This window comes from Giraffa tippelskirchi, chromosome 8, assembly GCF_054371585.1.
Source record: "Giraffa tippelskirchi isolate mGirTip1 chromosome 8, T2T-mGirTip1v1.2.pri, whole genome shotgun sequence".
Lineage (NCBI taxonomy): Eukaryota > Metazoa > Chordata > Mammalia > Artiodactyla > Giraffidae > Giraffa > Giraffa tippelskirchi.
In genome coordinates, this window is record NC_137282.1 from 46,542,313 (window position 1) to 46,555,150 (window position 12,838).

The 12,838-nt window shown below is 35.7% G+C and overlaps 1 protein-coding gene across 3 annotated transcripts in view; it reads left to right on the plus strand.

Annotated features, from left to right (window-relative positions):
- Positions 1-12,838, plus strand: part of CDH18 (cadherin 18) — a 647,409-nt gene that overhangs the window by 585,533 nt on the left and 49,038 nt on the right. The gene's annotated exons all lie outside the window — the stretch shown is intronic.

Here is a 12,838-nt window from a genome sequence, read left to right on the forward strand (position 1 = left end):
TGCTTCCTAAGGCTCACTTGACTTCACATTCCAGGATGTCTGGCTCTCGGTGAGTGATCACACCATCGTGGTTATCTGAGTCACGAAGATCTTTTTAGTATAGGTCTTCTATGTATTCTTGCCACCTCTTCTTAATATCTTCTGCTTCTGTTAGGTCCATACCATTTCTGTCCTTTATTGTGCCCATCTTTGCATGAAATGTTCCCTTGATATCTCTAATTTTCTTGAAGAGATCTCTAGTCTTTCTCATTCTATTGGTTTCCTCTATTTCTTTGCATTAGTCACAGAGGAAGGCTTTCTTATCTCTCCTTGGTATTCTTTGGAACTCTGCATTCAAATGGATATATCTTTCCTTTTCTCCTTTGCCTTTTGCTTCTCTTCTTTTCTCAGCTATTTGTAAGGCCTCCTCAGGCAACCATTTTACATTTTTGCATTTCTTTCTCTTGGCTATGGTCTTGATCACTGCCTCTATACAATGTCAGGAACCTCTGTCCATAGTTCTTCAGGCACTCTGTCTATCAGATCTTATCCCTTGAATCTATTTGTCACTTCCACTTTATAGTCGTAAGGGATTTCATTTAGGTCATACCTGAATCGTGTAGTGGTTTTCCCTGCTTTCTTCAGTTTAAGTCTGAATTTGGCAAGAAGGAGTTCATGATCTGAGCCACAGTTAGTTCCCGGTCAGTTCCCGGTCTTGCTTTTGCTGACTGTATAGAGCTTGTCCATCTTTGGCTGCTATGAATATAATCAATCTGATTTTGGTATTGACCATCTGGTGATGTCCATGTGTAGAGTCTTCTCTTGTGTTGTAGGAAGAGGGTGTTTGCTATGCCCAGTGTGTTCTCTTGGCAAAACTCTGTTAGTCTTTGTCCTGTTTCATTTTGTACACCAAGGCCCAATTTGCCTGTTATTCCAGGTATCTCTTGACTTCCTACTTTTGCATTCCAGTCCCGTATAATGGAAAGGACATCTTTTTTGGGTGTTAGTTCTAGAACGTCTTGTAGGTCTTTATAGAACCATTCAACTTCAGCTTCTTTGCATTACTGGTCGGGGTATAGACTTGGATTGCTGTGATACTGAATGGTTTGCCTTGGAAACGAACAGATCATTCTGTTGTTTTTGAGACTGCATCCAAGTACAGCATTTCCGACTCTTTTGTTGACTATGATGGTTACACCATTTCTTCTAAGGGATTCCTGGCCACAGTAGTAGATATAATGATCATCTGAGTTAAATTCACCCATTCCAGTCCATTTTATTTCACTGATTCCTGAAACATGAATGTTCACTCTTTTTATCTCCTGTTTGACCACTTCCAATTTGCCTTGCTTCATGGACCTAACATTCCAGGTTCCTATGCAATATTGCTCTTTACAGCATCAGACTTTATTTCCATCACCAGTCACATCCACAACTGGGTGTTGTTTTTGCTTTATCTTCATCTCTTCATTCTTTCTGGAGTTATTTCACCACTGATCTACTGTAGGTGCACACACCTTCCACCCTGAGATTTCATCTTTCAGTGTCCTATCTTTTTGCCTTTTCTTACTGTTTATGGGGTTCTCAAGGCAAGAATACTGAAGTGGTTTGCTCTTCCCATCTCCAGTGAACCACATTTTGTCAGAACTCTCCACCATGACCTATCTATCTTGGGTGGCCCTACATGGCATGGCTCATAGTTTCACTGAGTTAGACTAGGCTGTGGTCCATGTGATCAGTTTGGCTAGTTTTCTGTAATTGTGATTTTCATTCTGTCTTCCCGCCAATGGATAAGGATAAGAGGCTTATGGAAGCTTCTTGATAGAAGAGACTGACTGAGGGGGAAACTGGGCCTTGTTCTGATGGGGCTGGGGCATGTTCAGTAAATCTTTAATCCAGTTTTCTGTTGATGTGTGGGGCTGTGTTCCCTCCCTGTTGTTTGACCTGAGGCCAAACTATAGTGTAGTTAGTGAAGATAATGGCAACCTCTTTCCAAAGGCCCCATGCATGCACTGCTACACTCAGTGCCCCCGACCCTGCAGCAGGCCACTGCTGACCCACGCCTCTGCCCGAGACTCCCGGATACTCACGGACAAGTCTGGGTCAGTCTCTTGTGGGGTCACCGCTGCTTTTTCCTGGGTCCTGGAGTGCACAAGGTCTTCTCTGTGCCCTCCAAGAGTCTGTTTCCCCAGTCCTGTGTAAGTTCTGGCGGCTCTATGGTGGGGTTAATGGTGACCTCCACCAAGAGGGTTTATGTCATACCCAGGTCTGTTGCACCCAGAGCCCCTTCCCCTGCAGCAGACCACTGCTGACCTATACCTCCGCAGGAGACACTCAAACACTTCTGTTAGCTATACTTTAAAATATATCCATGAGGCAACAACTTCTTTCCATTTCTAACACTCTTATCCCTGTCCAAACAACCATCATTCCCCACTAGAGTATGGAAATAGCTTTCTAAATAGTCTTTTGAACTTAACCCTCACCTCCTTTCATCTGCCACTGTGTTCCTTTTAAATCATATCATGTAGTTCTGTTTTCAGTATGATAAAATACTCCCAAAGAAATTAATGCTACACTACATGACACTTATATAGGGTGTACCAGTACACACACACACACACACACTAACATTGTGTCAAATAAAAGGTAAACATAGGATATATCTTCTGTTTTAACTTTAGTTCTTGATAGAAGGAGTGAAACTGTTACCCATGAGAAACTGTGTAAATGACACTTCTTATATGTCATTTCAGATCACCTTGACCTCAGTGATTCTGACCAGTGAGAAATGGAAACTAAAATAACTAAAGTTAAGTAGGTTAGCATTGTTATTTTGAAATAATTTAGAAAGAAAGAAAATTATCTCAAAAGGAAGGTCTAAGACTCAATTAGAAACAATAAAAAAGAAAAAGGTACACATGAGAACACTGACTATTTAAGAACACGTCAAATTTGATGGATTAACAAAATCACAGGCATCATCACAGCATTAGCATAACTTATAGGTATAAAATTGTGTGAGCTGATTAGAATTAAATCATTTACAATTTATTTAAATGTTTGGGAAAAAAGTAAAGATTCTGATTGTTTTTAGATTTTCTGGAGTTACATGAGCATGTTAATGTTTGTAGATTTTAAAAAATTAGCATACAAATGTAAAATTAGAGGGGAAATATAATAGGAATAAAACCTTAAGCAATCTACTGAAATGTAAAATTGCAAAGAGCTAAAAACAGAAAAATTAGGACAAATTTGAAGTGCATAATAAAATGGTAAATAGATATGTATTGTATATATATATATATAAATAACCAAAGTGGCATAAATATGATAAACAAACAACATTACCATACCATGGTGAAATAAAAGAGGGATCATCTTTATGCTGCTCATAATAGGCACATGATGAAATATAAAGATATAGAAAGTTCTAAAATAAGAGGATACAATAAAACAGATAATTCTAATCAAAATAAATCTGGCAGAACTATGTTAGTATAAGAAAAAAATATACTGTAAATCATATAGCTATCGGGATGGTAGGAAAGTCACGCCATATTAACATATATTTTGTATCATCAGGATCTTCCCTCTTAGCTTAGCTGGTAAAGAATCTACCCGCAAGGCAGGAGACCTGGGTTCGGTTCCTGGATCAGAAAGATCCCCTGGAGAAGGAAATGGCAGCCCATTCCAGTATTCTTGCCTGGAGCATCCCATGGAGAGAGGAGTCTGACAGAGTAGAATCCATGGGGTCGCAAGAGTCGGACAAGACTTAGTGACTAAACCACCACCTTGTATTATCAGAGTGAAGTAACTATACGGAGCTTGTATGCACCTAATAAAATATCTTAAAAAATAAGCAAAAACCTAAGCATGAAGAAAACTGGTCATGGATCTCTCTAAGAAACATTATACAAAGCAGACCAAAAAGTTAGTAATAACAAAAGAGTTTCAAAGGACACAAGAAAAACGCATATTTGACTATATAGAGTGCAGTACATTTTTAAAAATTCATATCGTTTTTCACACACATGAAGCAAAATATACTAGCATTGATGACATATGAAAGCATATTAAAATTTGGCAAAAAAAAACGTGTTTTTACAAATTCCATCCTTTGAAAACCACACAATCAAATTGTTACAAATCAATGTTATTTGTAAGCTAGTGGGGAGAAGGGACAGGCACTTCAACAAACAAAGGTATGTCATCTAACTCTGAAAATGAAAATTTATCTACCTCCCAACCGTAAGCAATAAGCATTTCCAGTTTGTGGAACTTAAAAATTAAACCTTAAATGAAAAGTAGGATGACATAACTACGACTTTGAAATAGAGAAAATTTTATAAAAATACAAATTGTAAATCCCTTAGTGGATGACACTGACAAATGAAACTATGAAAATTGTGCTTACTTGGTAATTAGAACATAATTTGAAATAATGAATGAAGATGTGTATATGTACATGTATGTACACATATAGGGCTTTCCTGGTGGCTCAGTGGTAAAGAATTTTTGGCCAGTGCAGAAGACACAAGAGTGGTAGTTTCATCCCCTGGGTCAGGAAGATCCCCTGGAGAAGCAAATGGCAACCGACTCCAGTATTCTTGCATGGGAAATCCCATGGGCAGAGGAGCCTGACAGCTATGGGCTATGAGTCCATGGGTCTCAAAGGGTCAGATACAACTTATCAACTGGACATGAGCACACATTCATATATATCTATTAATATATGGATAAATTAAAATAATTGTACTATTTTTTAGATTGGTATTACAAGATATATCAGATATATTGATGTCAAGTATATATTCCATTTAAATGATAAAATAAATACTAATTTAAGAACCACCTGCCATGAAGAAATAAATTTTACATGTGCCTCACTGTGACCTTCCTCTCCATTCCAGCCAAAGCTCATCAGTATTGAATTTTATATTATCTATTCATTTTGTTTTCTTTATGGTTTTACCAAATACAATTCAGCTGTTTATCTACATTTATGTATATAACTACATCTTTATATTTATTAACTCGTGGGCATTGTAAATTAAATGGCATAATATTCTATGTACTTTGTGTGATTTTTTTTTTCAGTTCTGTGTTTTAAAGATTCATGTATACAGAGAAGTACAGCAGATATTTATCCATTTTTACTATGATGAGAAAAATAAATCAAATTTAATTAATGCATGTAACTTCCAATGGCTTTGGGCTGTTTTCTCATTTTCTACAGCTTCAGGTATTATTAATATTGCTGATATAATGCTTTAAACATATTTCTCATTGCAAATGTGAAAAACCTTCTCTATGTATACCACTTTGAGTGCACCTACCAAGAGCATATATTTCTAGAAGTACTCTCAAATGCTTTTCAAAATGAATGTTTAACATGTATTTTGTAAAATATGTAGTATATTCAGTGATTGACTCAGAAATTAGGGTGTATATTTAATGTATGAATTAAAGATCTTTGAACCAAGAGATTTCATTTTATGAAGAAAAAAATTCCACTTTGAAATATGCTTGTATTCAGTTGCAGAATTACATTAACTGTCCTGTCTCACCTTTCAGGCTACTTGAAATTGTAAGAATTTAAAGGTTATAGAAAAGATATTCTAATATATTGTATATGACTTGGAACACATTTTAGAGATGTTTTAGTAAATGTGGACTGTTCTAGCTTTTTTATGGTTTTCATTATATACACTTTTCTATTTTTACTTCTAAGTTTATGAAGGATATTGATTTAGATCTAATTAATTATCACTGTAATATCAATAAATCCTTACATTATCATAGTAGGCAGTAATGCACAATATTTAAATCTAAAATAAGTCAGGCTCTAGTTAGATTCTGTTTATGTTCAATATAAGTAGTTGGAACTTGAGGAAATTATTTAACAAAAATATTACACATTTTCTTATCTGTAACAAAGAATTAGACTAAGAATTAAATGAAGTACCTTCACCTAGTATCTGGCATATGGTGTCATAAAAAATGACAGCTCTTATCATTATCATAAATATGAATGAATTATATGCTAAATCAGTATCACTATCAGATGTAAATCAGTTACATCTATATGGGGCTTGAGACAAAATTACATTTTGGAAACCGCTAGAAAGTAGCATGCAGATGAGAAAATTGGAAATGCATTTTTATAATTTGTATATATAATGATAAATTATTCAAGTACCTCTATCAACATTTTAAAAATAATTTATAGTTGGAGCCCTGTTAAAATACATTCATCAAATTCTCTTAACTGTGATTGATTTTATATGAAACTTACTTAATAGATGTCTATAATCAACTGTATGCTAGTGATCATAATCAGATTGTCTCTAGGATGTATGAGAATTCTATTCTCCTTAACTAAGAATTTTTTAAAAAAATGTGGATAATATTGCAATGTCCTAAGATGTACAGATCTTGTCACATGTCAGTGGGCTTTCAAATGCACACTTCCATGTAATCACATCCCTATCAAGCTACTGGATATTTCTGTAACCTCAGAGAAGTTCTCCTCTACCATAAATTCTCTTACCCTTCACCCCTCAGAGGTAGCAATATTGTGATTTCTTTCTGCCACATCTAGAATTTCATATAAATGGAATCAAAAAGTATAGAAGATTGGGTTGTTGTTGTTGAGTCACTAAGTCATCTCCGACTTTTTGTGACCCCGTGAACTGCAGCATCCCAGGCTTCCCTGCCCTTCACCATCTCCTGGAGTTTGCTCAAACTCATGTCCATTGAGTCTTTTATACCATCTGACCATCTCATCCTCTGTCGGCCCCCTCTCTTCCTGTGTTCAGTCTTTCCCAGCATCAGGGTCTTTTCCAATGAGTCTGCTCTTCACATCAGGTGGCCAAAGTACTGGAGCTTCATCATAAATTCTTCCAAAGAATATTCAGGGTTAATTTCCTATAGGATGGACTGTATTGATTTCCTTGCTGTCCAAGGGACTCTCAAGAGTCTTCTCCAGCACCACAATATGAAAGCATCAGTTCTTTGGTGCTAAGCCTTCTTTATGGGTCATCTCTCACATCCATACATGACTACTGGAAAAATCATAGCTTTGGCTATATATGGACATTTGTTGGCAAAGTGATGTCTTTGCTTTTTAGTATGCTATCTAGGTTTGTCATAACTTTTGTTCCAAAGAGCTAACATCTTTTAATTTCACGCCTACAGTCACCATCCACAGTGATTTCGGAGCCCAAGAAAGTAAAATCTGTCACTGTTTCCACTTTTTCCCCATCTATTTACCATGAAGTGATGGGACCCTATGTCATGATCTTAGTTTTTTGAATGTTGAGTTTTAAGCCAGCTTTTTCATTCTCCTCTTTCACCCTCATTAAGAAGCTCTTTAGTTCCTCTTTGCTTTCTACCATTAGAGTGGTATCATCTGCATATTGGAGGTTGTTGATATTTCTCCACTGGCAATCTTGATTGAGTTTCATCCAGCCTGTTACACTGTTATTGCATAAAACCTGGATGATTTTTCTATAGTATAGTTTCTATTTAAAATCACATGTATAGGATTGTCAGTGTGCCCTATATTTTGTTTTTTGATTTTTGGAAAGGATTAAATTCAATATTCTGCTGTCTCCTAGGCTCAGTGTTTTAAAGTTTACATAACTTCCTTAATTGTGTCTCAAAGTACAGTTTGACCCATAGCACCATTCTTATTCCTTTTTACAGATTAAATAATTATGTTATAGAAATAACAAATAACTTTCCAAAGTTCATGTTCCTTAAGGATTCTGGAAAGCGGCTCCTACTGAAGTTGTCTGAACACAGTATATTTTTATTTACTGTGCCATCAAAAGAACTGAACACTTATTTTTAGAAATGCAGCATGAGCCTAAAATTAGTAGTAGCAATAACAGAAATGTTGCATTAAGAATTCCTGGGACATTATCCAATTTTTACCATAACAAAATGCTTCTCACACACAAAAATATGTCTGCATTTATAGATAAAGTGATTAGCATTCAAAGAATAGAATACTAACCCTAAGGCTGAGGGAAGTAAAAAAAAAAAAAATACCAAAGGAGCTTGCAAATTTACTAATATAGATTTAGCTAATCTCATTATTGAGCAGAAATACTAGAATGAGTGTAGGTAAGCCACAATTGGTTACAAAACTATAGTGAGTTTTCCACTCTAATTATCTGAAATTAAAGTTACAGTTTTTACACACCATCCTACTTTTAGGAAATAGACAGCAATGATTCAATTTGCATCAGTGCTGGAATTATGCTTACTCTGAGACTGTTTTCCATGACTCTTCATCAGTATCTCTTGAGATTCCCCTGACAATGCACACCCTACAGATCACTAGCTGCATCCACAATAAGGTTAGACTCTGTTCCCTACAGAACAGACAATGATAGTACACTTACATACAAATAAGTATCTGTTTGATCCCAGCTCTGTACTTTTAATCCTTAAGTGATAGAATAGTAATTGTACACTGGAGATACAATATATAACATTAGAGAAACATGGAGAGAGTCTGTTTCCATCCAGGAGGATTTAGTTTCCTGTGCCCAAGTACGGAGTATGGGCAAGGCTATGCCAGTTCCAGAGGCCAGCATGAGCAATGCAGAGCTAGGGCGGTGAGAAGGTGATGTTTGAAAACAGTCAAATGCTTAGTCGTTCTTTAATTCTAGTCTTTCCTCAAGACATAGTCTTCCCAGAATCCTTTCCTAAAAACATTTTTTTTTAAATTTTTTAATCGAAGGATAATTACTTTACAGAATTTTGTGGTTTTCTGTCATACGTTGACAAGAATCAGCCATACGTATACCCTTGTCCCCTGCCTCCCAAACCTCCCTCCCATCTCCCTCCCCACCCCACCCTTCAGCCTGTTTCAGCCCCTGTTTGAGTTCCCTGAGTCATACAACAAATTCCCATTGGCTACCTGTTTTACACATGGTATAAATTGCTATGTTACCCTCTCCATACATCTCCCCTTCTCCCTCCTCTCTTCCCACCTTGTCCATAGGTCTGTTCTCTATGTCTCTTTCTACATTGCTGCCCTGAAAATAAATTCATCAGTGCCATCTCTCAGATTCCATATATATGTGTATGTCAGTATACAATATTTATATTTCTCTTTCTGACTTACTTCACTCTGTATAATGAGCTCTGGTTTCATCCACCTCATTAGAACAGATTCAAATGTGTTCCTTTTTATGGCTGAGTAGTATTCCATCGCCACAGCGTCTTTATCCATTCATCTGTTGATGGACATCTAGGTTGCTTCCATGTTCTAGCTATTGTAAATAGTGCTGCAGTGAACATTTGAGTACATGTGTCTTTCCTGAAAACATTTTTCTGATACAGCAATATAACATCTAGTTCTTCTCATTCAGAAACGGAGCAGAGAATTTTGATGCATTTTAAGACTTGCTGATACCAATGATTAAAACTAATGATATTATTCTTGTCTTAGATTTCTAGAACAGATTTCTTTTGTCTGCTCTTAAAAGAGAACAAATACCTGGTTGAGAAATATAGGAATAAACTAGCACATATACAATGGTTACAATAGAAAAAATGTATTTATATAGAGGCAGTTGTATAAGGTCTGAGAAGTAATTCATAACCCTGGCTTTGTCAAGATAAGTCATTTAAACTGTCAGTTTCACTTTGGTAATTTACAAAATACGAATTCATACTGAATATTTTTTTTTATTTTTAAAATTGTAAAAAGTTCAAGTATGATCAATATCAGCTTCCACAAAAGCTTAGCAATGCATTTTTTCATAATGTGTTACCGTGTTAGTTGCTCAGTTGTGTCTGACTTTCCAAAAAAGGCTGAATAGATGCAATAACTGTGATTAGTTTATATCATCAGTTCAGTTCAGTCACTCAGTCATGTTCAAATCTTTGCGACCCCATGGACTGCAGCATGCCAGGCCTCCCTGTCCATCACCAATTCGTAGAGTTTACTCAAACTCATGTCCATTGAGTCCATGATGCCATCCAACCATCTCATCCTCTGTCCTCCCCTTCTCCTCCCACCTTCAATCTTTCCCAGCATCAGGGTCTTTTCAAATGAATCAGTTCTTCAGATAGCCAAAGTATTGGAGTTTCAGCTTCAGCATCAGTCCTTCCAATGAATATTCAGGATTGATTTCCTTTAGGATGAATAGCAGCAGTGCTACAGCAATAGTTAAAATCTTAGAAACCAAATGCTGATTGAAATATATTTTTCAGAAATATCTCAGAAGACTGCATTTAAAATTCTAGTATTTTGTAAAGATGAAAAAAAAAAACACATGGAAAACTAAATAATTCATTGTGAAATGAGATAGTATATTGTTGAGGATAACCTTCTTAATAATATTAATTCTTGAGTACAGTGATATGATAAAATATATTTATTATTATGCTTTGCAATATCTTCTTTTTTGATATTGAGTTAAATATACAGACTTCTAACTTTGTTGTTGTTTATTCAGTAAGTTGTCTCTAAGTCTTATTTAGCCCATGGACCTCCAGGCTCCTCAGTTCACGTGATTCTCCAGGCAAGAATACTGCAGTGGGTTGCAATTTCCTACTCCAGGATATCTTCCCAATCCAGGGATCAAACACGCATCTCCTGTGTCTCCTGCATTGGCAGGTGGATTCTTTATCACTACACCACCTGGGAAGCCCCTTTTTCATAATAAGTCACTCTAAATAAGCAAATATTTTAATCAACATTGAGCTAACTTTAATTTCATGGATATACTTGTCTTTATAATATAAAATTGACTAATACGATACATCAGCATCCCGTTATCTTTTATTGTACATTGACAAAATATCATAAGTGCCAATTCTATTAGTCATTATATTAAGCTATTTATACAATATATTAATTTTAATATTTTATAAATTTTTTCCTGTATATTTAGGTTTCCATGGTGGCTCCATGGTAAAGAACCTGCATGCCAATGCAGGAGACACAGATTTAATCCTAGGGTGTTTGGTCCATAGTTGTTGTACAGTCCCTTCCTTAGTCATGCCCAAATCTTTGCAACCCCATGGGCTGCTGCACACCAAGCTTCCCTGTCCTTCACTATCTCCCAGAGCTTGCTCAAATTCATGTTCTCTGAGTCAGTGATGCCATCCAACAATCTCATCCTCTGTCATCCCCTTCTCCTCCTGCCTTCAATCTTTCCCAGCATCAGGCTCTTTTCCAATGAGTCAGTTCTTCTCATCAGGTGGCCAAAGAATTGGAGCTTCATCTTCAGCATCAATACTTCCAATGAATATTCAGGGCTGATTTCCTTTAGGATTAAATGGTTGGATCACCTTGCTGTCCAAGGGACTCTCAAGAGTCTTCTCCAGCACCACATTTTGAAGGTATCAATTTTTTGGCATTCAGTCTTTTTATTGTCCAGCTTTCACATCTGTACATGACTTCTGGGAAAACCATAACTTTGACTATATGGACCTTTATAGGCAAAGTAATGTCTCTGCTTTTTAGTATGCTGCCTAGGTTTGTCAGTTGTTTTCTTCCAAGAAGCAAGTGTCTTTTAATTTCATGGCTATGTCCATTCTAACTGTTGCTTCTTGACCTGAATACAGGTTTCTCAGGAGGCAGATAAGGTAGTCTGGTATTCCTGTTTGTTTAAGAATTTTCCACAATTTGTTGTGATCTACACGGTCAAAGGCTTTAGCGTAGTCAATAAAACAGAAGTAGGTGGGTTTATTTTGGAATTCTCTTGCTTTTTCTATGATCCAGTGGATGTTGGCAATTTGGTATTTGGACCTCTGCCTTTTCTGAATCCAGTTTGTATATCTGGAAGTTCTCAGTTGACATATTGTTGAAACCTAGATTGGAGAATTTTGAACATTACTTCACTAGCATGTGAAATGAGTGCTATTTTGCAGTAGTTTGAACATTCTTTGGCATTTCCTTCTTTGGAATTGGAATGAAAACTGACTTTTTCGAGTCCTGTGGCCACTGCCGTGTTTTCCAAATTTGCTGGCATATTGAGTGCAGCACTTTGACAGCATCATCATTGAGGTTTTGGAACAGGCTCAGCTGAAATTCCATCACCTCCACTAGCTTTGTTCATAGCGATGTGTCCTAAGGTCCATTTCTTTGTTTGTTTAGAATGTATGATATTACATTTTATAATCTTACTTTTTGCTATGTATATTAAGAGAAGTATCTCTGTATTTTTTCTTCCTCCTTTAATGCTTTGACTTTTTAGATAACTTTTATATTTTTTAAAAAATTTCCCTAATTTCTTCTCTGCCTCTCTCCTTCCTTCTTTGTTTCCTTCCTTTAATGATGAACTAAGAAACATTCTTGGAACTAAACAAATAATAGATTTTCTTTAACGTACCAATGGAATGAGTTTGGTATTGTTTTGTTTAATCCACTGACAGATAATACCTCTCATGAGTGGGAGTATCTGATATTGATAGTAAATTTTTACTGGCCACAGAGAACAAGTTGTAGCGTATTTTATCCTTTATCTTCTGGGGAAAAGATTTATAAGATTGAAGATATTTTTTTCTTTAAGTAAAATTATCTAGGACTGATTTTTTATCATTGAAAAATATTTTTTAACCTAAAAATTTATCTTCTTTACTTTTTGTAATAGCACTCTGATTCCCTAGTTTTTTAAAAGCACCTATGTCATGTGTAATACATCCATTTTATTAATGGATAGTTAAATAATGGAAAACTTAAATATCCATTTTCTTTAATATCTTCTGTATATGTATTTTTATTTTTTTCTAATTGTTTTGTTTTTGCCTTCTCATTAATTTTTCCATTATAAATTATGTATTTTTAGCTTTGACATATAAAATAAACAAAACATTTCTTTTCTTACAT